This window comes from Lemur catta, chromosome 7 (genome assembly GCF_020740605.2).
Source record: "Lemur catta isolate mLemCat1 chromosome 7, mLemCat1.pri, whole genome shotgun sequence".
Lineage (NCBI taxonomy): Eukaryota > Metazoa > Chordata > Mammalia > Primates > Lemuridae > Lemur > Lemur catta.
Window position 1 is genome coordinate 49509690 of NC_059134.1, and position 24061 is coordinate 49533750.

The following is a 24061-nucleotide window of genomic DNA, read 5'->3' on the forward strand; positions in this document are numbered from 1 at the left end:
AATCCGGAAAGTAGATAGCAAGTTCTTTGAAGGCAGGGACTATGACTTATTTAGGGCCTAAAATGTTCGTGGCACTCAACCAATAATGTGAGAATAAAGAAGGTAGTATATTGGAAGAAAAGTTACATAAATTAGAAGGCACAGTCCACATGTTTTTTGCTATAGTTTGTGAATGGAGAAATGAACAATTTATTGTTGCCTTCAAAGTAAGGTCTTGATCTGAGAATTGTTTTCATTCATTTCAATAGATTCTGAGTTTCCTCTATGCACAAGATACTACTCTATCCACGGGAAGGAGACATAGATGAATAAGACCCCACTTCTGTCATCCCAGAGCTTACTTTCTTGTATACACACACACTCCCCCTACTATAGTATAAGGCAAAAAAGTGTAGTAAGACATGTACAGATATCTTATTATGTAAAACCTGTACTTAATGAGTATTCAAATGGGAGAGAGGGCCTACTGAGTGAGAGCAATTAAGAAAGGGTTCCAAGAAGAGATAGCATTTTAGCTAAGTTTGAGTAAGGTTTCAACAACTATGAAGTGCACTTTCACACTTAGAAAACAGCAGAAGCAAAGGAAAAGGAGTAGAGCACATCTGGGGACCAGCCAGTGTTACACTTGACTGGAACACACACAAGGGGGCAGTGGAGGAAGTGAGGCTGTAAATGTAGCTTGAGGCCAGATAACAGAGGGTACAGAGTATTCCTTTAAAAAGGAGGCTATTCTTTGGGTCCTGGGAAATGCTTAGAAGTTATTTGGACAGCTGAGTGACAGGATAGTTTGTGAATAAAGAGGTTGACTCTTGTTGCTGGGAGGATGGGGGGGGAGGGACGTGGGAGTGACTTGAGTACGGAAGCACCTGGGAAAGGCACTGGAATGACTCGGGAGAAGTCACAGTGACCACATCCTACGGATTGAAGGGAGGCACGGATGGCAATGGCATTTAGCAGAGAATGTTAAAAATGTCATCTATGAACACACGGGGGATCATGAACAGAATGAGTTACCAGTTGGTAGAGAAGGGGTAAGAGGAAAATTGTGCAAAGTAACTGTGCCCACTAGGATGTTGGTGAAAGAAAGAATGAGCTTGGCAGAGCACAGACTAGAAATTAAAACTGTGCATCTGTGTTTGCGTCTATCCTTAAGCATGTACCTTCCCAAAAGCAGCCAGCCCATTACATTTGTCTTACCTGCCATTTGAAGTTTCCAGCATTAGGTCATTGCTGTGTTATTAGAAACTGACAGCAGTTTGTGTATGATACTGAAATAACTGCGGGATTAAACTGAAAACCAGTCCAGGGCAGAATAAATAAAATTGTTTTTAAAATAAACTTTAAAAAAATTGAAACCAAAAACCAGCCCAGGGCAGAATAAATAAAATTGTTTTTAAAAAAAACTTTAAAAAAATTGAAACCAATTTCAGACTGATAGGTTAAAACCGGAAAGGTGATAGTGATAAATCCACTCTGCCTCTAGGACTAAGAAATTTGTTGTGGTTACTAGTAAATTTGCAGAGAACATTGGTACCTTATTCATTTCATAGATAAAGAGGCAGGTCAGAGGAAATAAGTGACCTGTCTGCAGTCACACAATCACACACTATTTTTTGGAGACACAGGAATATTTATTTGGTATACAGTTTCATATAATTAGCACAGGTTTATAAGATGTTTTTCATGTTCAGCACTGTTCTAGAGTCTGGGGAAAACAAGGGCACCTGAGCTTTTGCCCTTGCTCTTGGCAGACATTGAATGGTCTGGGAAGGATTTGGATTTCCCTGGAAGTTGGCACTCTTGATACATGATCTTGTTCTCAGGCTGTCAGCAAAACTAGTACTGCCACTGCCATGCCAGCTGTACCACCAGCCGTGTTATCTGAAATAGCCCAATCACTCCTCTGTAAAATGGGACTTGTAAGAGAGGTCAACTTGCTTCATTAAGATGAGATACACTAAAGGTTATTAAGTCAAATCAGTATTACACTTCTCAAGAAAAACACCCATGTGTAGCCCACTCTATCTATCTACCTTCTGTCATAATGTTGTAAGCACCATGCATCTGCGACCTAATGTGAAGGCATGAAACAATGAAAAGTACATTATGACTAAGGATTATGACTTATCCCATTGTGTGCACTTGAAGTCCTTTAGGGCAAAGAGGGCAAAATAGCTCTATTTCCACACAGCAAGGGCTACCGGGATATGTAGGTAACAATGAGGAAGCAATGGGAAACCTTCTTTGTCATTAGTCGTATTAGCTGTGTAGTGCAGTTTCTGTTCCTTCACAGAGTTCTGGGGAAATCTGGGTGACACAACTGCAAAGTGACACCTTTCCCAATGGCTGTCTCAAATTTACTACAAGCACTCACAGTGTAAGTGAGAACCTATCTCACTTGAAAAGAAGTTAAAAGCTTGTGGAGGTGCCATTTGCCTTTCATGTTTTGACAACCTCATGAATATTTGTAAAGATGTCATTAGCACTTGTTGACACTGGTGTTTGGGCATTCTTGATGTGGTTGTTTTTCCTGGAAGCCCCCCAAAAGCCACCATTTCTCTCTGTAATTGGCTTGTGCTTACCTGCCACAAAGAATTAACACCTTAGTGAATTTGGGGCATGAGTTTGATGTGAATGACAAACCCGGTCACTCCTCATTCGTGGAGAAAGCATTCTGTGAACCCCTCCCAAGCCTGCAGGCCCCAGTGAAGTACAGTGCTAGAAGCACAAGCTCAAATTACAGTCAGAAAAAAACACCCAAACCTATGATTGCTACCCAGTGAGATAATTGCTTTGTTCAAGGTAAAGAGCTCCCCACCCCCAACTGATCCCTAAGAGCTGACTGAATTGTTGTGTTTAGCCCCTTCTCAAGAATAGGCAAAGCTCATATTTGGCAAATTAAGGATTTGACTTTGATCAGTATTTCTAAAATGTGATAACAATATTAACTAACATTTATTGAAGATTAGTTATAATCCAGATATTTTGCTAAATATAAGGATTTTGCTCATTAAATCCTCACAACCACCCCATAAGGTAAGGACCTTATAGGGGCCTCTTTTAAAGAAAATAATCTTTCTGGATCCCCCACCCATTGTAAATCTTTTTATGATACTGTTACCTAAATATGTAAAAACACAAAATTAAGTGCAAATACCTTATGCTTATAGCTATTATCATCTATAAATTTAAAATAAATTTACAAATTAAATATTATATATATGTAGCATTTGTATATTTATAACAACAAAATTCAAAGCCACAGCATTGATTTGATTGGTGCTATTTTAGTAAAATTAATTTTTTTCCACCACGTAATCATGGTTGTGGCTGCTGTGTGGAAGTTTCTTTGGAGTCATACCTGTGGGCGTTAGGGAAGTTCTCTCACCACTGTCCCTCTACACTACACCCACCGCAAAACCACTGCGCAGGTCCCAGCTCGGTCTCACTCCTCACCATTTACCCAGCCCCTAGCACTGGGACCGGCACCTGGGAGTCATCGAATGAGTAATTCTAGACCTCAGTTATACACTACGGACACCTCCTGTGGCTGTAGTCTCTGCACCGTGTTCAAGTTCCTGGGCCCGCAGGGGATGGTTTTCCTTGCCTCACTGCGCAGACTCGGCGGTGCTCTCTTGGCACTGTCAGCAGGGAGCTGCCTAGAGCCGTACCTCGGTCCAGCCCCCACCCACACTGAGTTTGCTATTTTAAATCTACTGTGGGCGGAAAAACCCCAGGAACAAGCTTTTTTCCGTTTAATTCTCATTCTTACTATTTACAATTGCATGTCACGTCATAGTAAGTAAATGAATATACCCCAAGGCTTTGATGGGTAGATTTTGTGACTTTTCTGTCAGCTTCAGAATTCTGCTTCTTTGGGATTTATAATCCAAATACTTAACGTTACTGATTAAATGAAAAAAGAGTGGTTTCTGAACTGTACGTGTGATTGCTGTAGAAAAATTTGTACTACCCATTTGTTGCTTATTTCTCCAATAGAAGTAAATATTTAGAAGTACCATGTGTAACTAAGGGGTTCTTCACAATCCAGGCCAGAACCGCCTCTGGAGTGTCTTTCCTGCCATTCCTCTGAGCCCCACCCCTCCCCGAATCCCACACTCCATCCGCACAGCTTCTCACCGTTGCTCGGTCACACGGGGCTTGGGGAGGAGAGGGCAGAAGGGGTGGCTTTGCACCTCCCCACTGAGCGGGCCTTTCCTCTGCCTGAACTGTGCTGTCCTACTTCTCCACCTGATAATCCACTTACTCTTGAATTCCCAGCCAGCTTCCCCTGGCTCCCTCCTCAGTGCCCTCATAACCTTTTGTATAAACCCCCATCATGACAATTATTACACACTATGAGCTCCTCATTTTGGGTTCCCGATATTTACTATAACCATACTGCTGCACAAGGGACACACGGGGAGGATGAAATTCAGCCCACATCCCGTTCAATAAGAGCCAGCCTGAGAAAGAGTGAGCTTTCACACTCCCTCTTCCCAGAGGGTGAAGCTTTTTCTAATTTGCACCAGGTACTTTTTGCCATTTGGTGGTCTGAGTATAATGTTTGGCAAAAACAATGAATGCTTGTGGAATAATAATAAAAATAATTATTTATTGAACACTTACCATGGCTAAGCTGTTACATGCCTAGCTGCATTTGCACTATAATAGCCTATGATGGAGCTATTAGTCTCCCATTTCTCTAGAACATTCAAATAGTGGATATTGCTGTCAAATGAAGTATCTTCTACTAGGGAATGCACTGCTCAGCTCCTGAAGTGGGACTTGAGAATGAGCAGAGAAAAATAATGTCATTTGTTAGATATTATTTCCTGAGTAGTGTGCTAAGTACTGCAAGAGCATTTTCTCTCAAGTGGAATGCAGTTGTTATCTGAATGGCATATCCAATCAAGGTGCAAAAATTCCTCCCCAGGCAGAAGAGGCATTCAAGGAAAACAATAGCACGTTCTCCCAGGCAGAAGAGGCATTCAAGGAAAACAATAGCACGTTCTCCCAGGCAGAAGAGGCATTCAAGGAAAACAATAGCACGTTCTCTCCGGCTTTCAGTGACAATTGGTTTACAATGACAGACTCACCCAGTGATCACCCCGTGTCCAGTACAGAATGAGAATGAACCTGCTGGGCTGTGAAGTGAGCATGAATAGGAGAGGTGCGTGCGTGTGTGCGTGTGCATGTGTGTGTGTGTGTGTGTGTGTGTGTGTGTGAGAGAGGGAGAGAGAGAGAGAGAGATCTTGCTCAAAAGATGGTGTTGGGATTTTGAAGGTGTTTTATTCCTTTGAAGCATGTGGATCTGTTTCCATGGCTTTCATGTCCACACTCTAACATCTTAGAGGAGTTTAAATCCTGGCCAAGTGAAGATCTGTATTTTTATCAGCTCCTATTGGAAGTTCAGTAAACAATGTTTGATTTTTCTCTTCCAAAAAAAAAAAAAATCTATCGTTGAGAAGCCTTTGGGCCACTCACATGCTCTCACACTGTAAATGTAATCTGCTTCTCTGGCTGGTACTGCTTATCTTAGGAAACACAGTCACTTGCATACAGCACCTGAAAGGCATATCAGTGGAAATGTTCAGATGGAAGATGCAGGGTGGGCTAGACCAAAGAGCCTGAGACAGAAACCAAGAGGCTCGTGTTCTAGTCCCACCTCTTCACTCTCCTGCTGCATGACCAAGCTCCTAGCAGAGTCCTAATCCCTGTAGCGTGTCCTGCCAAAATGGGGCTGCTGGCTAAAGGCTAGGAGTCTCAGCTATAATGGATTTGCCTCCATGTGTAGGTTATCCCTCCTTCCATTCAAGTGGGAGGTGAGGCCGGGCGCGGTGGCTCACCCCTGTAATCCTAGCACTCCGGGAGGCCGAGGCGGGAGGATAGCTTGAGCTCAGGAGTTTGAGACCAGCCTGAGCAAGAGTGAGACCCTGTCTCTACTAAAAATAGAAAGAAATTAGCCAAACAACTAAGAATAGAAAAAAAATTAGCTGAGCATGGTGGCGCATGCCTGTAGTCCCAGCTACTCGGGAGGCTGAGGCAGGAGGATCGCTTGAGCCCAGGAGTTTGAGGTTGCTGTGAGCTAGGCTGATGCCACGGCACTCTAGCCCGGGCAAGAGAGTGAGTCTCTGTCTCAAAAAAAAAAAAAAAGGTGGGAGGTGAGAATCATCAATCAGGCACAGTGATGCAAGGAGTACTTTTTATTATTGTGCTTTACTTATTGGTTTGCCCTCAACCTCTCCTGAGATACGAATGCTGCCAGTTGCCTCTTGCGCTCTGTCACCTCTGTCTGGAGTTGACATCAGACAGTGGGAGGCAAGGAGCAAACTGTCAGCTATTGAAACTGAGTCATCAACCAGGAGGTTGAAGCTGAGTACCTCTGAGGGAAGGAAGAGAGGCAATGGGGAGAGGTGGGAAGAAGAAACATCTTTGCAGTGTAAATTCCACATGCTGTAAAGGACCTTCAAGGTCATCTCATTTAACTCCTCAATTAACAGAAGAGGAAGCTGATGCTCAAGTAGAGAAAGCAACTTTTCCTAAGCTCAGATTGACAGGAGGGACCAAGGGCAGGGCCAGAAGTCGCTCTGAGTTTCTACAGCATTTATAACCTGAATATTTGCCTATTGCCTTTTGCTAGACAGTAAGCCATGTAAGGAAAGTATCTTGTCTGTTAGTTCACAGCGGTATTGCAGCCCCGGGCATGAGCTTCCACACTAGGTGTTCAGGAAACAATTGCTGAATGAAGAGGTGAACCAAACTCACACCCAGCTCTCATACCTACCTCCCTGTCCAGTGCTCTTTCAGCTTGCACTTTCTCCCAGGGCGTCTCTGATATGCCTCGTGAGTTTTTAGTAGTATATTGAGGGGCAGTTGTCTCAAAAGTAGAAACTGTTCCAAAGAAATATATTAAACCTGGAAGTTCTTTGTAATCTGTTATTTACAACATACACTAACTCACAAGGTTTATTTCTTGATTCAGTCTTGAAATGTAAGCAAGATGGTAACTTAGACAAAAGAAAGGGCTTCTTTTTAAGCCTGTGACGTGTAGTACCATGAGGAGTAGTTAAAGAGGATAAAAGCACTGTGAACTTTGCCTTCTGGAGTAAGTGTGTTGCTCACTTTTACCACATTTCTGGAAGTAACTTGTGACAGAGAAAGGAACATTTGCTTTGTAGGTGGAGAGATTTGGGTTCCAGTTAGGATTCTTCTGCTTTCTAGATTTGTGACCTTGAACAAGTGACTGCTGAGCCTCATGTATTACAAGAGGTGATTATGATAATAATAATAATAATGTGAAGGAGCATGATTACTAAATTCATGATACAGATGAAGAAAATGGCCTAGCCCGAGGCCACAGACTATATTATGAAATAAAGTCATTGGTCCCTCCCTTCCTGCCTGCAATAAGCCACTGTGTCTGTTCCCCTACCGTGGACAAGCTATTAACCAATTCTTCCTTTAGCCAACATTGCTTAGGCAACAACTGTGTATTCAGTATCTGCTGGGCCCCAGAAGAGTTCAAACAGAAAACAAAATAGTAGCGAAGTTTGGGCTTTGGAGTCCAAGAAAGCCGAGTTTGAATCCCAGTTCTACCACTTACCAGCTGGGCAAATGATGTTACCTCTCAGTTTTCTCATTTGTATATATGGAATAATATAAACAGAGGTATATGTGTTTGTGTGCGTGTGGATGTGTGTGTTTGTGTGCATGCGTATATATCATAGTATTGTGGGAGAATTCAATGAGATAATTAGTGCAAAGTATTTAACGAGATGTATACCGGCATGGCACAGAGGAAGAGCTCAATAAATATTAGTTGACACTATTATTATCAAAAAATTAATATTCTAATTGGAGAAAAGACACACTTTGAATTATCAGAGAACAGTCAAGAACTCAGCTTAATTCCTCTTGCTGGTGGAAAACCTCCCTCTTTTGCTTCCTATTCTATTTGGTGAAGGATGATCCATCCTTCAACATCTAGTTCCCATGTCCCTTCTTGCTTGCCTATCCTCCCCTCCACAGCAGAACTTATCCTGCCTTCCTCATGCCCCTTCCGTACCTTGCACGCACTATCACATTGTCCTAGTAACTTAGAAATCTCTCTCTCACTGAACTGTAAGGTCTTTTAGAGTTTATTGTAGCTCTAGTTCCTAGCGCAGTGCCTGGATTATGCATATGCTCAGCATATATTTGGCGCGTGAATAAATGATATAACTGACAAGGGCAGAGGCACCTAGAGTACTTAGGAAAGCCTTCTGACAAGAGAAGATCCATGAGCGATGACTAACTTCAGAAGCGCTTGGGTAGAAAGCAATGGAAACATTGCATTTCTGTTACTTCAAAGTTGTACACATCAATGCATGGATCTGAGTGAAAGTCTTTTCCTCACACAAGTAAGGGTACATCAGCTTATAGCTTCCCTGCTGGCCCCGTAGGGTCACATAACCTTTAGGGCAGGTATGTAAGACCAGCCAGTAAAGACTGGCCTGAGAGATTACCAAAAGAGGAGAGGAGCTCTTAGGGATATTGCAGAAGAACAGGCTCTCCTGGGAGTGAAGAAATGAAATTGAGGAGGAACAGGCTCCCAGCAAATGAGCATATTACTTTAATCTTGTGGAAAGCATTCAGTGGTATCATACCCCCCAGGGGACTGATCTCAGAAATCTCATTGCTTGACCCACTTGAAAAAATAAAGCAATAGAAATTATGTTTCAGAAATAAGGTGTATAAAATTCCATGGGAAGTAATTTGCCTGGAGAAGATCTTGGCAATGGTTATTGTGAGCCTTTGCTGAGATCAGAATAAAGGCATACTTGGAATCCTTGCAAGCAATCACAGAAAAGGCAGCATCATATAGTAGATAAGAGCTCAACTCTGGTGCCAAATTGCTTGGGTAGGAAACTTGGCTCTTGACTCCTAGGTGTATAAATCCTTGGGCAAGTGACTCAAACTCTCTCTACCTCAGTTTCATTATATATAAAATGTGAATGCAATTTGTAGTCAGGTAACAGAAATTGATATGTGGGAAGCACTTAGAATGGTTAATTCATGTAAAGCACTTAGAAAAGTACCTACAAAATGAGTAAACATTTAACAAATGTTAGTAACAAATGCTATTATGATGGTCATGTATCTGTTAACTATCTTGCTCCATGCGTTTTTCTAGGGCACTGTGGAGAGTGCAAAAGAAAATTGTATCCCTGTCCTTACAGAGTTAAACTGAAGATGGAACATAAAACTAGCATTAATAGAGCAATTAAAGAACCCTTAAGTCTCAAACCAGATGACTCTGGTTAGAGGGAGCAGAGGCTCAAAATAGTCAGAGACGGGGCCTAATCTGGTGATATATACTTAGTAGGTGCCCAACTAAGTATTAAAGATAATCAAGATATTAAAGATAATCAAGATGGAATTAAAGATAATCAAGATGGAATGTATTAAAGATAATCAAGATGGAATTTCATTCAGGTTGGGATTTTGTCAACTATTTTGTCAAACTCTGGGCTTGGGTGGGGGGATCATGGGAATAAAAGAACCTCCTCCACTATCAATGCATTTAGAGAATGATAAAATAGAAAGGAAACAAAGAAATTTTTTAACTTGACCTTGAACGAAGTTTCAGAATTTGAGAATGATAGAGGTGAAAGAAACCTCAGATACCACCTGGTCTATGCACCTTGTTTTACAGATGAAGAAACAGGCCCAGAAATATAAGTAACCCACTGTGGCCAGTTGTATGCTGACAGCCACGTCTTGCAGGCTTAGCTTTCTCTCTAGGCATTTACAAAAACCTTTGAATTGTAGCAAATAGCAAAGTAAAAATTTTTTTAAAAGAAAACAAAAATAAAAATAAAAAACATTAACACAGAAATCAAGAAATTAGCAGTATGATCAACATCTATTCTGGGCCCCATTTCTCTAACACCTGGGATTTTAAAAATAATTCCAAAATATTCAATTTATGAGAATATCTTGAAAATGTGCAAAATAGGGAATGAAGGTTTTTTTTGTTTTTTCTTAGTTTTGTTTTGTTTTCAGATCCTATGGGTTGTTGTATAAGCCATAGTATTTTGGGACTTGATGAAATGCTGGTCAATTTTAGACTTATGAAACAATTAATTGGAGTCACAAAGCCTGGCAATTTCCTATGGAGCCACACAAAATGATGCACAAATTGGCAAAGAAAATGACACATTCTCAGAATGCATTACTGAATTTTATCATCTCTTGAACTCGTTCCAAATATGAATGTCTAAATTAAGACCAAATTGCTAAGGGCTTGGCAGAGGGCTAGACACATAGTGGGATATAGTAGGCATTCCATAAATAAATTTATCAATAAATAAAGTGATTAATGAATAATTATAAATTTATTAGTAAACAAAATGAGTAAATAAATGAATAAGTGACCTCTAGCTGAAAGTAGCATAAAAGTTCCATCAACTTCATGAACTTAAAGAAAGGCATTTCAGTTTTTTCCAAAACCTGGACCTATGACCCAGTGACCACACACAGTTTGAAGTCTGCAAGGAAGAATGGGTTGTGGAAGAAACTCAGCTGTGGTGGGTAACACAGGGCAACCGCATCATCTTTGGTGTTTGATTCATTCTCGCATGTTCCTAATTTGAGGTTATGTTCGCATCCATGCTGGAATACTTTGAATCTTGGCAAATAAATTCACATTAAACCTAGACTGCCAACGCCATATATCTTCCCTCCCTCTACCTAACAACAACAATGAGCAATTCTGAAAGCATCTCTATGCCATTTAGAGAATACCTATCAACAGTAATGGATGATGGCTGACATTAAAACCTGTCTTGTCCATTGATTAGAATAGTGCTGGTACAACACTCCTGAGATACTCAGGAACATTATTTCAATATGTTTCTGGATTTCAAATTTCTTTATTGTCTCATAACCTCAGATTTTAAAGTAAAAGTAATACAAGGTTATACTTTTGTGATAAACCCTCTTGGAAAAATTAGTCTTCAAGCAGAGAATTTGTTGATGAAAAACCAGAACTTAATTTCCCAGTTGTCATATATATCAATGCTCTCCTATAACGTGATTGAATAAATCTTGCCCTTGGCTAACAGACTTAAAATGTGGCTCTTACATAGAAGCCTGACATTATAACGAGGTAATTAGGAGAGTGTAGAGGTGTTGAAGGGGAAGAAAAGCAATCAGGACCAGTTATAAATTGAAAATAAATGGATGCTGGTGGAAATTGTCAATTAGTACAGATCATTTGAAAGCAATTTGGAAGTAGGTCAAAGTTTTTAAACTATACATAATTTTTAACTCAATAATTTAACTTCTAGAAATCCATCCCAAGAAAATGATCCAAAATCCAGTAAATGCTATATTCATTGCACTATAGAGTGCTTAGAAAATGTAAAACAAGAGAAAATATAGGAATGTTTAAGACAATTATGGTAAATCCACTTGATGAAATATTACATTGCCATTATGTTTATAAAATACAATTGGTTTGTGGTTTTCTTGTGATATCTTTGTCTAGTTTCGGTATCTGGGTAATACTAGCCTCAGAGAATGAGTTCAGAAATGTTCCCTCTTCTATCTTTTTGAAAAGTTTGTGAGAATTGTTATTCATTCTTTTTTAAATGTTTACTACAATTCACCAGTAAAGCCATGTGGGCCTGGGCTTCTCTGTGTGGGTAAAACTTTTTAATTTGCTAATTCAATCCATTTACTTGTTATATAGGTCGAGTCAGAGTTTCTATTTTTTCTAGAGTCAATTTTCGTAGTTTGTATCTTTCTAGGAATGTGTTAGTTCATCCAAGTTATCTAATTTATTAGTATACAATTGTTCATAGTATTCTCTTATAATTCTTTTAATTTTTGTAAGATCAATAACAATGTCTCCTGTTTCATTCCTATTGTTAGTGACTTAAGTCTTCTCTCTTTTTTGGTCAGTGTAGCTAAAAGTTTATCAATTTTATTAATCTTTTCAAAGATTAATAAAAAAAATCTTTTGATTTTGTTGATTTTTCTCTATTGTTTTTCTATTCTCTGTTTCATTAATTTTTGTTCTAATCTTTATTATTATCTTGTTCTCCTTGCTTTAGGTTTAGTTTGGTCTTATTTGTCCAGAATCTTAAGGTGAAAGGTTAGATTATTGATTTGAGATTTTTTAATAGACATTTACTATAGGCATAGCTATAAATTTCCTTCTTAGTACTGCTTTAGTTTCATCCTATAAATTTTGGTATCTTGTCTCTTCATTCTCATTCACCTGAAAGTATTTTCTTTTTCTATTTTGATTTCTTCTTTGACTCGGTAAGTTAGGAGAGTTTTCTAATTTCTACATATTTGAGAATTTCCCAAATTTCTTTCTGTTATTGAGTTTTAATTTCATTTAATTATTATACATTCATTAAAACTGATACTCCTAAAGACTTCTTAATGATGTGGCAAAGTGCTTCTGTTACCATTAAAATAATTGGCTCCTGTTTATTGAACTATACTAAGTGTCAGACAGTATCCTAAGAGCTTTTAATACATTATCACATCTAAATACCCGCAACTGATGCTCAGAGATTAAATAACGTTCCTAAACCCATACATTCAAATTCCAAAGCCCTTGTCCATAACTTTACCATGTATTTTGATAGTAAATTAAAAAATCAGCATTTGAAAGTATATTACTATAAATAGTTTAATACAACATAATTTAAACAGAATAATTTTTTAAAAATCAAAAAAACAATAATACCAATAGAGATTTATTTTTCAGTGATAAGATGACAGGTAACTTTTTTTCTCTATTTCTTTCACATTTTCCCTAAAAAGAGCATGGTACTATTTGTTAATGAAAAATATACTTTTTTTAATAAACTAAGCTTTTAGTTAGGAAAAGGAATACAAGTTAGCTAGGAAAAAAGTAGGAAAGAAAAATTAAATGTTAAATTTTATTAAAGTTATCAATGCTACTAAAATCTTTAAAACTTTTCCATTATTGAATTATGAGCAATAGAGAGAATGGAAAACGTGATACTATGCATACAAGCAAATAGCTAAGTCACCCTATTTTTATTACTAGTAATAAAAAGCAACTAGAAGTAAATCAGATCATTGAGCATAGAATTATGAGATAAAACTCATGAGAAAAACAAATCTGGGAGATAATAACTGCAGAGAAAAGCAATAAAAAAGCTATTCATTTAGCTATGATTCTTATTCTTCTATTACTTCTCCTTTTCTCCAGATGTTTGGTTCTTTTGTTTTGTTTTGTTTTGTTTTGTTTTGTTTTGTTTTGCTTTGCTTTGCCCAAATTTTCTCTCCATACTCCTGATCAGAATCATTGCTCACCACTCTGGTTCAGGCATTCATTCTGTGACTGTTAAGTATCTATCATGCTCTAAATCCCAGAGATGCAAAAATGAAAGGGATGTGGTACTCGCTCTTAAATCATAATGTAAAAATGAGTGTCATTCATTGTGACAACCTTGGATAGAACACCTAAGCATAATCTTAAAGTTGTGTAAGAGCTCATGATATGAACAAAAGGAAAAGGGCTTCTGTAACCACTACCCAAATCAAGACGTAGAAGATGTATCTATATATATTTAGGAGAGTAGCATAGGCTAGAAATATAGTCTGGGGAGGTGTCACGGTTATAACCATGATAATAGTTCTAACCATGGTTATAGTTATAACCATGGTTCTTAACTCCTCCACTGATTTGATTTCTATCACCACAGCTTAGTTTTGCCGGTCCTAGAACTTATCATTGGAATGATACATACCTACTCTTTTGTGTCTGCCTTTGATCACTCAGCATAAAGCTTTTGAGGTTCAGGCATGTTGTTGCTTGTATCAACAGTTTTAGTTGCTGAGTAGCATTCTACTGCATGAATGTACCCACAGTTTATTAATTTACCTGTTGATGGATATTATGGTTGTTTCTAGTTTGAGGTAATTATAAATAGTCTTATATATAGCTTTTTGTGGACATTTGTTTTTTTCTTAAAAATATAGAAATTATACCATATATCTTCTCAGACTACAGTGGAATAAAATTAGAAATCAATTCCAACATAAACACTCAACTCTACACAAAGTCATGGAAATTAAATAACCTATTGCTGAAAAGTTATTGGGTAAAGGAGGAAATTAAGATGGAAATCTAAGAAAATATATGGTATAATTTCTATTTTTTTTAATTTGTTGAGACCTGTTTTGTGGCATAGGATGTGATCAATATTAGAGAATGTTCTGTGAGCTGATGAGAAGAATGTATGTTCAGTGGTTTGGGGGTAGAATGTTCTGTAAATGTCTGTTAGGCCCATTTGATCTAGGTACTGTTTAAGTCCATTGCTTCTTTGTTTATTTTCTGTTGGGAAAAATCTGTCCCTTTCTGTTAATGACGTATTAAAGTCCCTGGCTATTAGAATGCTGCTGTTTATCATTCTGGTTAGATCAAGTACGGTTTGATTTTAGGATTGTTAGGTCTTCTTGTTGAATTGTTCCCTTCACCATTATATAATGACCATCTTTGTCTTTCTTTACTTTTGTTAATTTGAAGTCTATGTTACCTGATATGAGAATGGCTACACCAGCTTTCTTTTGGTTTCAATTTGCATGGAATATTGTCTGATGAGTCCTTGTGAGTTAGATGCATTTCCTCCTGTATGTTTGTTCACTTCACATAGTCCCACATCTCTCAAAGTGATTGCTCTGCCTTTGTTCTCTTCTCTGCCTCTTTAAATGACTGGGTTAGCTCGAGGGCCTTGTGTTCAAGCTCTGAGATTCTTTCTTCTCTTTGGTTTAATCTGTTGCTGAAACTTTTTCTGTGTTTTGAAAATCCCTGAATGACTCTTTCATTTCTTTAAGTTCTATTATATCTTTCTTGATTTTGTCTAGTTCTTTAACGACTTTTTCATTAATTTCCTGAAATATTTTTAGGGCTTGTTTTTGTTGGTTTTCAACTTCCTCTTCAATTCCATTCATCTTATTTGCCATCCATATTCTGAATTCCATTTCTGTCATTTCAACAATTTCCTTGTAGTTGGAGTTCAGTGCAGTAGCTCCATTGTGATCCCTTGGGAGTGTTGATCTGTTTTGATTTTTCATGTTGGCGAGTTCTTTTGCTGGTTTCTTCTCATCTGATTCATCTTTTCTCAACTCAGGGCTGATAGGTTTGCAGGGCTCCTGTTTTTTGCTGGAAACTCTCCCGTTGGTTAGAGTAAGTGGGAGGTCACTACACAGCACTCTTTTTTCCCCCTACTCTTGAATGTTGACATGGCAGAGGAAGGGCATGTGCACCAGAACCCTGTAATGCAGCTGTTCTGATTTGTTCTGTTTGCCTGTGATGGCCTCAGCTCAAGCAGCTGCTGGGCGCGGTTGCTGTGGGTTCTTGGGCTGTGTGTGTTTGCTCAAACCAGGTCCCAGTGTACTGGTGGCTTAAGGCTGGGGGGTCCCTGGTAGGACATTGGACCTTGGAGCAGTTCTTCCAGCCCTGCTGTGGTGTTGGAGGCTCTAGAGGGTCTTGAGGTCTCCATGCAGCCCTGGAGACTTGGGTATGGTGTCTCAAGCCTGGTGGGGGTTCTGTAGGCACAGAGGTGGGGAGCCTCGGGCTCCAGTGGGAGAGCCTCAGAGCCAGGACTGGGAGGAGCCAGAAGTAGTGCCTGGTGTGTGGTGGGGGCTGATCCAGCCTGGAGGGCGGAGTCAGGGCCAAGCAGGCAGAAGACAATTGGGGCGTGGAGGGAGGAGTTGGGCGTGCAAGTAGCAGGTTGTTTGGCAACTCAAGGGCCCCACAGATAACAAGTCGGGCAGGCAGATGTTGGTTCTGGTGGCCTGGGGAATGCAGAGCTCTCCACTCCCCACCCAGGACCTGCCAAAGCAGTCACTCAATGCCTGTCAGGTCGGAGCCTGATGCGCCCCAGTCAATTCCTGTGCTCGGCTCCCCTTGCACTCTAGGGAAGAAGTGCTTGGCTTCAAGTCACTGGGTATAGCTCAGGGATGCCACAAGTCAGTCCACTCCCACCCCAGCCCAGTGCTGACCTAGCGCAATGCATCTGAGAACTCAGTGTGGCTTTAGCTACTGCCCAGTCCCCACCGTGCGTGCTGTCTGGTGCAATGGCTCTGCACGGACTCCAGGTAGGTCCCTGGTCAGACCAAGCAGAGGTCTTTGGGGGTGGTGAGAGCTGTCTTGCAGTTCTGCTTGCACCGCGCCAGCAGGGTGGGCATGTCCTCTGTTTTTCTATTGTTTCCTGTATGTTCTTTGATCTTGTTATGTGTATCACCCAGTCACCTTTTTTCCCCACGCTGATTGTCCTGTATTGCTTCTCTGTGATTTCACGATGCTGCTTCAGAGAAAAGTAATCCGGATTTAGACAGCTGCCTGCACCTTTCACTTCTTTCCTTGGGAGCAGCGTGCTGGCAGGCTGCTTCCAGTCTGCCATTTTAGCATTCCTCCCTTTTTAATTTTTAAATGATTTCTTTGGAAGACCAGAAGTTTTTATCTTGGACTCAAGTCCAATTTAGCAATTTTTTCATCTATTATGTGTGCTTTTTATGTTCTAGGCATAAATATTTGCCTACCAGAGATCACAAATATATTCTGCTTTCTTCTAGAAATTTTATAGTTTAGGTTTTTACATTTAGATCTACAATCTATCCCTTAATAATTTGGGGGTATGATGTGAGTTATGAGTCAAAGTTTTTTGGGTTTTTTTTTTTCCCAACTTGCTCTAGAGCATTTGTTGAACAATGAGTTTAGCCTATGTAGGAAATCTAGGTGAACATGATTAAGAGGTTGAATTTATGGGTGTGGAGTTCAGGAGGATAGCCTAAGCTGGAAATAAAGTCTGGGGAGGTGCCATGGTTATAACTATGGTAATAGACAGATAAGACAGTTCCTAGCCTCACCAAGCTTCCTCTTTAATAGCAGCAAGCCAGAATAATATAATATACCACAAGAAGTACTACAGTGCAGGGAAATGCAGCCATGTAGAGTTCTGTGATAACTTAGAAAAAAACACTAACAATCTTGTGTTCAGAAGATGAGATGACCCTTGAGATCAGTTTTGAAGAACTTTGGCAAGGTAGACATGTGGGGGAGGAGGAAGGGGAAGTCCAGAATGAGTTTGCTTTTGTCAACTAGAATTCTGAAGTAGATAAATAACTTAAAGGACTGGCAAGCATTCAATGTATTTTCTGCTAGATATCATGTTTTTCTGGTAATAATATATGCCTCTCTATGTATCCCCTTACCCCAACACACAGTGGTACATACATACACCATGGCCAAGTAACTTTCATGTCCACATAGACCTGTCCATGGTCACCGCTGGCATGGTTGAATGACACCGAGCTGAACACTTAATCTGGTCTGAACATATCAAAGACCTTCCCTGAGATTTTTGAACTTGAACCCAGAGAGTACTAGAGTTAGTCTTGGGTGTAAAAAACCATGAGAAAGGAAGCCTAGGACTCATTGGTGGCTGTGTTTGCCACCATGTAGACGGTTCTGGTCAGTAGTGAGAGAGAATAAAGCAAACGCTTCTTGAGATAGTATCAGGGGACAGAGTGTGAGCGTCCTGATTGCATTCGAATCTCTCATTCTAGTTCTTCATGTGGTCCAGCTGCATATGGTCCATCTTGTTTTGGTTGATCGACCATTCCTCATAGTTGATGAGATTTTCCAGAATCCTTACAATAAAACCCCTCTTGTCTAGGGTGGTACAGTGTTGCCACACAGTCTGTGTCCTTCTCAGCTTCAGGAGACACCATTTTCACACAGACCCAGTGTGAATGGCACCTTCTAGAGTTGTGCAGTGTAGGAGCTCTGCTTGCAGAAAAGAGTCCTGGCTAAACTGGACAAGATCCATTGTCAACAGAACACTGGGCAACCCCAACAACACTTTGTTTATAGTGCCTCCTCCAAGGACTCCATCTCCTGAACACCTGAACTCATCTTTTCTTCATCATCTTACCCATACCTCCCTCTCCCTCTCCCCCAACCTTTTGCTTCTCCCCCTCCCTCCATCCTTCCCCGCTTCCATCCTCACTCCTGGAATTTTTGTCTCTGGGGGCCACCCTAGAAATATCATTTCTGCTCCCCATCTTCAGGAAGTAAAATTGGAGTGTCCTGTCCTGCCTGTTGGTTAGGTGATATTTTCCCTGACATGAACTTTTAAATCATGAGCAGGCCTCTATCAGAAATAAAAGAAAAGTAGAGCATTTGAGAGGAATATTATAGACTTTCAACCAGTGATTTGCAGGAAACAGTTGGCACACTGATTTGTCTCGTTGGCATATTAGTAAATTCATCTCCAATGACATTTCTAGTATATGCCATAGATTTCATTACTGATTACTCAAGGCAAGTATTACCTGCAGTAAGAATAGTAATCAAGGGAGTAAGGAAAGTTTACAGATGTTTCTGAGGTTTCCACTTTGCAAATATTTTCCCAGTCAATATAATAAACACACAGAATTAATGTCAGGTGCCTTGTATATGCATGTGTTGTATATATACGTGTGTTATAGACACTGACCAACTTTCAAAATCTGGTTCCCTCAGCAATAGACTGTCTGCAAATGGGCAGGTAACTTTCTTCAGTTGTGGAAAAACATATAGACGTCCTTAAGAAATACTTGAAAATGAGCACTGTGGAAGGAGCCAATGACTGTGATGAACGTGGTGAGTCAAACACAGGCACTGGTAGGCAGGGAACTTGGCCAGAAAGCCCCTAGAGGTGTCACCTCCAGGGGAGGCATCGCTAAGGGCTTAGGACAGTAAACCTGGTGTTTCTGCCATCTGGGGCAAGGTCATCAGGAATTGCTTGTTTTTTCTGAAAAATTCATCTAAATTTGAGGGTGTTGTGTAAAAAAAAAAAATAGGAAACATATAATTAAATATAAAAATAGCCATCCACATGATGGTTGTTTCTTCATCTTGTAGGAAGTAGAGTCGGTCAGTGTTTCTGAAATAGCCTCAGGTAAATGACTGGGAGGCTGGCGGGGGAGTAACGTAGAATAGGGCTGTGGACAGTTCCTGGATCCTGGGCTGCTGGTGGAGCTGACATGAATAAAGCTGCAGGTTTAAATTAAATAACTTAGTGTGCCATTTAGTTGAGTGTTTCTGGGTAATATGAAACTTCTATTTCATAGTGTTTTTAAAAATGATAATAACCAATATAATTCATTTTGGTTTTTTAATAGATAAATAATTAGGACTTCTTTAAAAACAAAATCAAGCAGTGGTTTTTATTTGCCTCGGCGCTGAGTTCCAGCAACACCTGCCAGGAGCAAGCCTAATGACATAGGTCTCCATAGCTATTTGGGGACAGGGACCCTAGTAGGCAGAACCTAATGAAGCAAGATCAGGCCTCTTTAGTTTATTAAACCACACAAGGTTTTATAGTGTAAAGTCATGGCAGACATGGGGTTTGAGTCAGCAGAGACATTCTGCTCTGATGATTTGACTTTATTGTTTAACACTGGAAGAGACCACGTTCCCTTTAGATTGGATATTATTTGCTCATCTTCTCTAGGCCTTGTTGATAGTTCTACTGTTGTTAAAGTTCCTCCTTTAGAACAGCTTGTCAACTGAAGAACGACAAGGTTCATAAATTTGGAAAGGAGAACTTTATTTCTCATCAAGGGTTGGAGCCTGCAGGCTGGCCATCTTGCAGGCTGGGAAGCAATAGCTTTGGGCAGAAGCCCAGAGTGTGTATTTCGAGGAAAAGGCAACAAGAACAGGAATTTATGCTGAGCAGGGTGGCCAAATATACATATTTAACAAGCTATAGGAGGAGTCATAAATATTTATGAAAGGAGAAACCAGCACATACAAAGTTGAGCTTCAAACCCCTTCATAGTTCGCATGTACCAAAAAATGGTACTTTAGCCTGATCCAAAGGTGGAGTTTTTGGCCCTCTGATGTCAAAAGGTGAAGCTGAGGACACGAAAATCCTCTGTGAACATCCTGTGCCAACTGACCAGAACCATTCCGTAGTCGGTGGGCCTCTTACCAGGAAGGAACACTGGTCAGTGGTGGTGCTGAAACTGCAAAAAGAGAGGAGCAGCATTAGGCAGTGATTGAAATCAGTGATGGAGTGAGTCTTTCCAAAGGGCTGGTTCTGTTTAACCCTTAGGGAAGAAAGCCTAATGGAGGTTAACGAGGGAGAGGTGTAACAAGGCATGTGTGACCTCCCATCCCATCATGGCCAGGAGCTAAGTTTTAAGGTTTCTCTGGGGTCCCATTGGCCAAGAAGGGGTCTATTCAGTCAGTTAGAGGGCTTAGGATTTTATTATTTCTCAAGCTCTATATTTGATCAGAGATGATTGGCCCCTTTGAGAATCCTCCCACCAATTTGCAAATAAGCCAATTTCTGCATTAGCTGTTGATTTATTTATTCACTAGCAGACTTTGTACTAGGTTTGGAAGATATTAAAAATAATCAGTAATAAGATAAGATAAAAATAGGCCTTTACCCTTAAGGAGTTCACAGTCTACACAGTTTAGTGGGTGACAGCCAAGCAAAAGATAAAAAAATAAGGAGCAATAAGTGCTAGAATATGAGTAAACACAAAAGTATTTGGAGCATTTATTAATTCAACAGATATTTATTGAGCACATACCATGTGTACATGTTCTAAGGCACCAGAGAGACTGCAGTAAATGAAAACAAAAAGAGTTCTTACTTTGAGGGATTTTTACATTCCAGTAGGGGAAAACAGAAAATAAACAAATATATACATATAGGTAGATGGTGATAAATGTTAAACAGAAAAATAAAGGAAGGCAAAGAACAACAGGGGTGATGCTATTTTAGATAAACTGGTCAGAAAAAGCCTCTCTGATAAGGAGATACTTGAATGGAACCCTGAACAAGGTGAGGAATCAGCCTTCCGAGGGAAGAACATTATAAGCACAGTGAATAAGAGCAAAGTCCCTGAAGCAAGATGGTGCTCAGAGCATTCAAGGAAAAGCCACAAGGCCAGCGTGGCAGGAGTATAGTGAGACAAAGATTTGGGAGCAGATGAGATCAAAGTGGCAGCTAGAAGCTGGATTATGGAGAGCCTTGTGGGCCATTTTGTAGATTTGGGGTTTTATTCTGAATAAGATGGGAAGCCACTGGAAGGTTTTGAACAGAGTGATATGATCAATTTTTAAAGAGACAAGAGTGCAGCAGAAATAGGCAGAAGCAGAGATACCAGCTGGAGGTCAGTTTCACACTCCAGACAGGAGATGGTGGTCACTTGGACTAGGGCAGTGGTGGTGGAGATGATGAGATGTGGTCAGATTCTGGATGTATTTTGAAGATGAGAACACAGGATTTATGAACAGATTGAATGTGGGGTGTGAGAGAAAGAGAGGAGTCAAGGATGACTCCAAGTTTTCAGCCTGGGTAATTGGAAGGGTTATAATTTCATGAGATGGAGAAGACTGGAGGCGGACCAAGGTTTTTGCTTGCTTGCTTGCTTGTTTTTTTGTTGTTGTTTATTTATTTATATGGGGTGTGGGGGAAAGAGCAAGTGTTTGGTTTGATTACTGTTTATTAGACATCCAAGTAAAGATAGTGAGTAGGCAATTAGATATATGAGTCTGGAGTCAGGGAAAAGTTCCAAGCTGGAGATAAATTTGAGTGTAATCAAGTCATCAGCATAGGAGGAGATTGCCTACAGAGCAAATGTGGGGAGAGGAGAGGGGAAGAGATGGAAGAGGAGGAGAAGGAGAAAGAGAAGAGAGAACCAAGGACTGATTCAGGTACCCCTAATTTTTAAAAACTGAAAAGATGAGAAGGATCCAGCAAAGTAGACTGAGGAGGAATGGCTTCATGGGTTAGGAAAACAAGGAAAATGTGGAGGCGTACCAGTGTTCAAGGAAGCAAGCAAGTGCTTCAGGGAGAAAGATATGATGAACTATGTCTAATGGGAAGAGCGACCAACAATAAACCTGCTAAGTGAAGTTCAAGATTTCTTTCCAATTCCACCTTTAGAATATACTTAGAGGGTAGAGTACTGGGTTCCTCCCATACTATTTTGAAGCAATCCAGTGCATCAGATCATTTCTACTGTAAATATTTCAATAAGGCATGATGACAATGTCATTATCACACATAAAAATTAACAATTACTGGATTAACAAATATCCAGTCTTTTTCAGGACTCAAAGTGGTTCATAAGTGCTTTTGTTATTGTTTTGCTTTGTTTTATAATTTGTTTGTTGGATCCAGATGAAGTCTATACATTGTATTTGGTTGGTCTTTCTTAAGTCTCTCTCTCTTTTTTGTTTAAGGGACAAGGTCTCTATGTGTTGCCCAGGCTTTAGCACAGTGGCCCAATCATAGCTCACTGCAACTCAAATTCCTGGAGCCTCAAGTGATCCTCCTGCCTCAGTTTCTCAAGTAGCTGGGACTATAGATGCACACCACCATGCCCAGCTAGTTTTATTAGTTATTTATTTATTTTTTATTTGTAGAGATGGGGTCTGTTGGCCAGGCTGGTCTCAAACTCTTGACCTCAAACAATCCTCCCACCTTAGCCTCCCAAAATGCTGGGATTATAGGTGTAAACCACCAGGCCTGGCCATTAAGCCTGATCTATATGTTTCCTCTCCATTTTTTGCTTATTTATTTTCTTGTAATTTTTATATTGAAGAAACCAAGTCATTTATCTTATAGAGTTTCCTGCACTTCAGATTTTGCTGATTGCATCCTTGTAGTATAATTTTCCATATTCTCTGTCTTCTTTATTTCTGGAAACTGGCAGTTGAATCTAGGGGCTTGCTTAGATTCAGGTCCATTTAAGAGCGTTTTGTTTTGGGAGTAAGGTGATATTTGTGAGACTACTTTATAGTACTATTTTGTTTTTCTATCAGGCAGCACATAACATCTGATTGTCTCTTTTTTGTATGATATTAGCGGCTACTGATGCTCAATGTCTGGATCCATTAATTCATTAGGATTGCAAAAGGAAACTTTGAATTGAGGCATGTCATAGGCACACGTATGTATATATACATTCATATAGATACCTTTCTAGGAACAGAGGTATCTCAAGCCAACTCTTGTCTTTCCGTTAACCCCTCTCTGTCTCATTATTATTTGTTTTTTACTTGTTTTAAAAATCCTCTTTTTTGTGTGTGAAAACAAGATATTTATAATACAAAGTGGTAGCCCAAATTTATAGTAACAGCTTTCCCAGGGGAACACAATTATTTTAGGAGGAGAAACAAGAATACATTAAGAGCAAAAAGCTTTTATAAAAAATAAAGAGGCTTTGGACTTCACAAAGCTGTCCAAAAAAAAAGGGGGCTACAGGAAAGGTGTACCTCTATACAAATTTAAATTTAAATTCTGCTTAAAGAATATTCATATCACAAAGGTGACACTGTAGAATTATGAAACGCTTGACAAAGTTTGAGAAAATTAGAACAGGAAGATGAGGAGAAAACTAAAACATGTCCCTAGTTTTCTGGATGAGAATGATAAAATTTTGTCAAGATTCACTAATATGTCTTCAAGAATATTGGATTTGCATAGGAAAAGGATTTGAGATTTTTGTTTTGTTTCCTTTTTTCATGAAGCCTGTGTTTTATCTAAAGCCATTTCACCAATGCCATTACATCTTGAGGGTCAGGCTGGGCCATTTGACCTAACAATCTGGAGACTTCTGAGTGACAGTGATAAGATCTGACTCCTGGTATAGGTGTTCTAATGTCTGTCACAACATGAAAGGTATTCATTTAACAGAGACAAAACAGAATCAGATTAAAAGACATATATATCTAATTGATTGCAAGCGTTGGAGAGGGTAGTTTCCACTCATTCAATTAAAGATAAAAATTATGCACACCAAATAAAATTAGAAATCTGCTGCAATTATTTCCTCTCATCTTGTGGTGTGGGGCTGGGAGGGGTTTCTTTTTTGTTTAAATGACTTCATTGAGATATAGTTCACACAGCATACAATTTGTCCACTTAAAGTATACAATTCAGTGTTTTTTAGTATAGTCATAGGGTTATGTAACCATCATCACAATCTAATTCTAGAATATTTTCATCTCCCCTAA

At 39.6% G+C, this 24061-nt stretch overlaps 1 protein-coding gene across 14 annotated transcripts in view; it reads left to right on the plus strand.

Annotated features, from left to right (window-relative positions):
* The window catches only part of DLG2 (discs large MAGUK scaffold protein 2), a 1739579-nt gene that overhangs the window by 1686896 nt on the left and 28622 nt on the right, over positions 1 to 24061 (plus strand). The window lies entirely within an intron of this gene.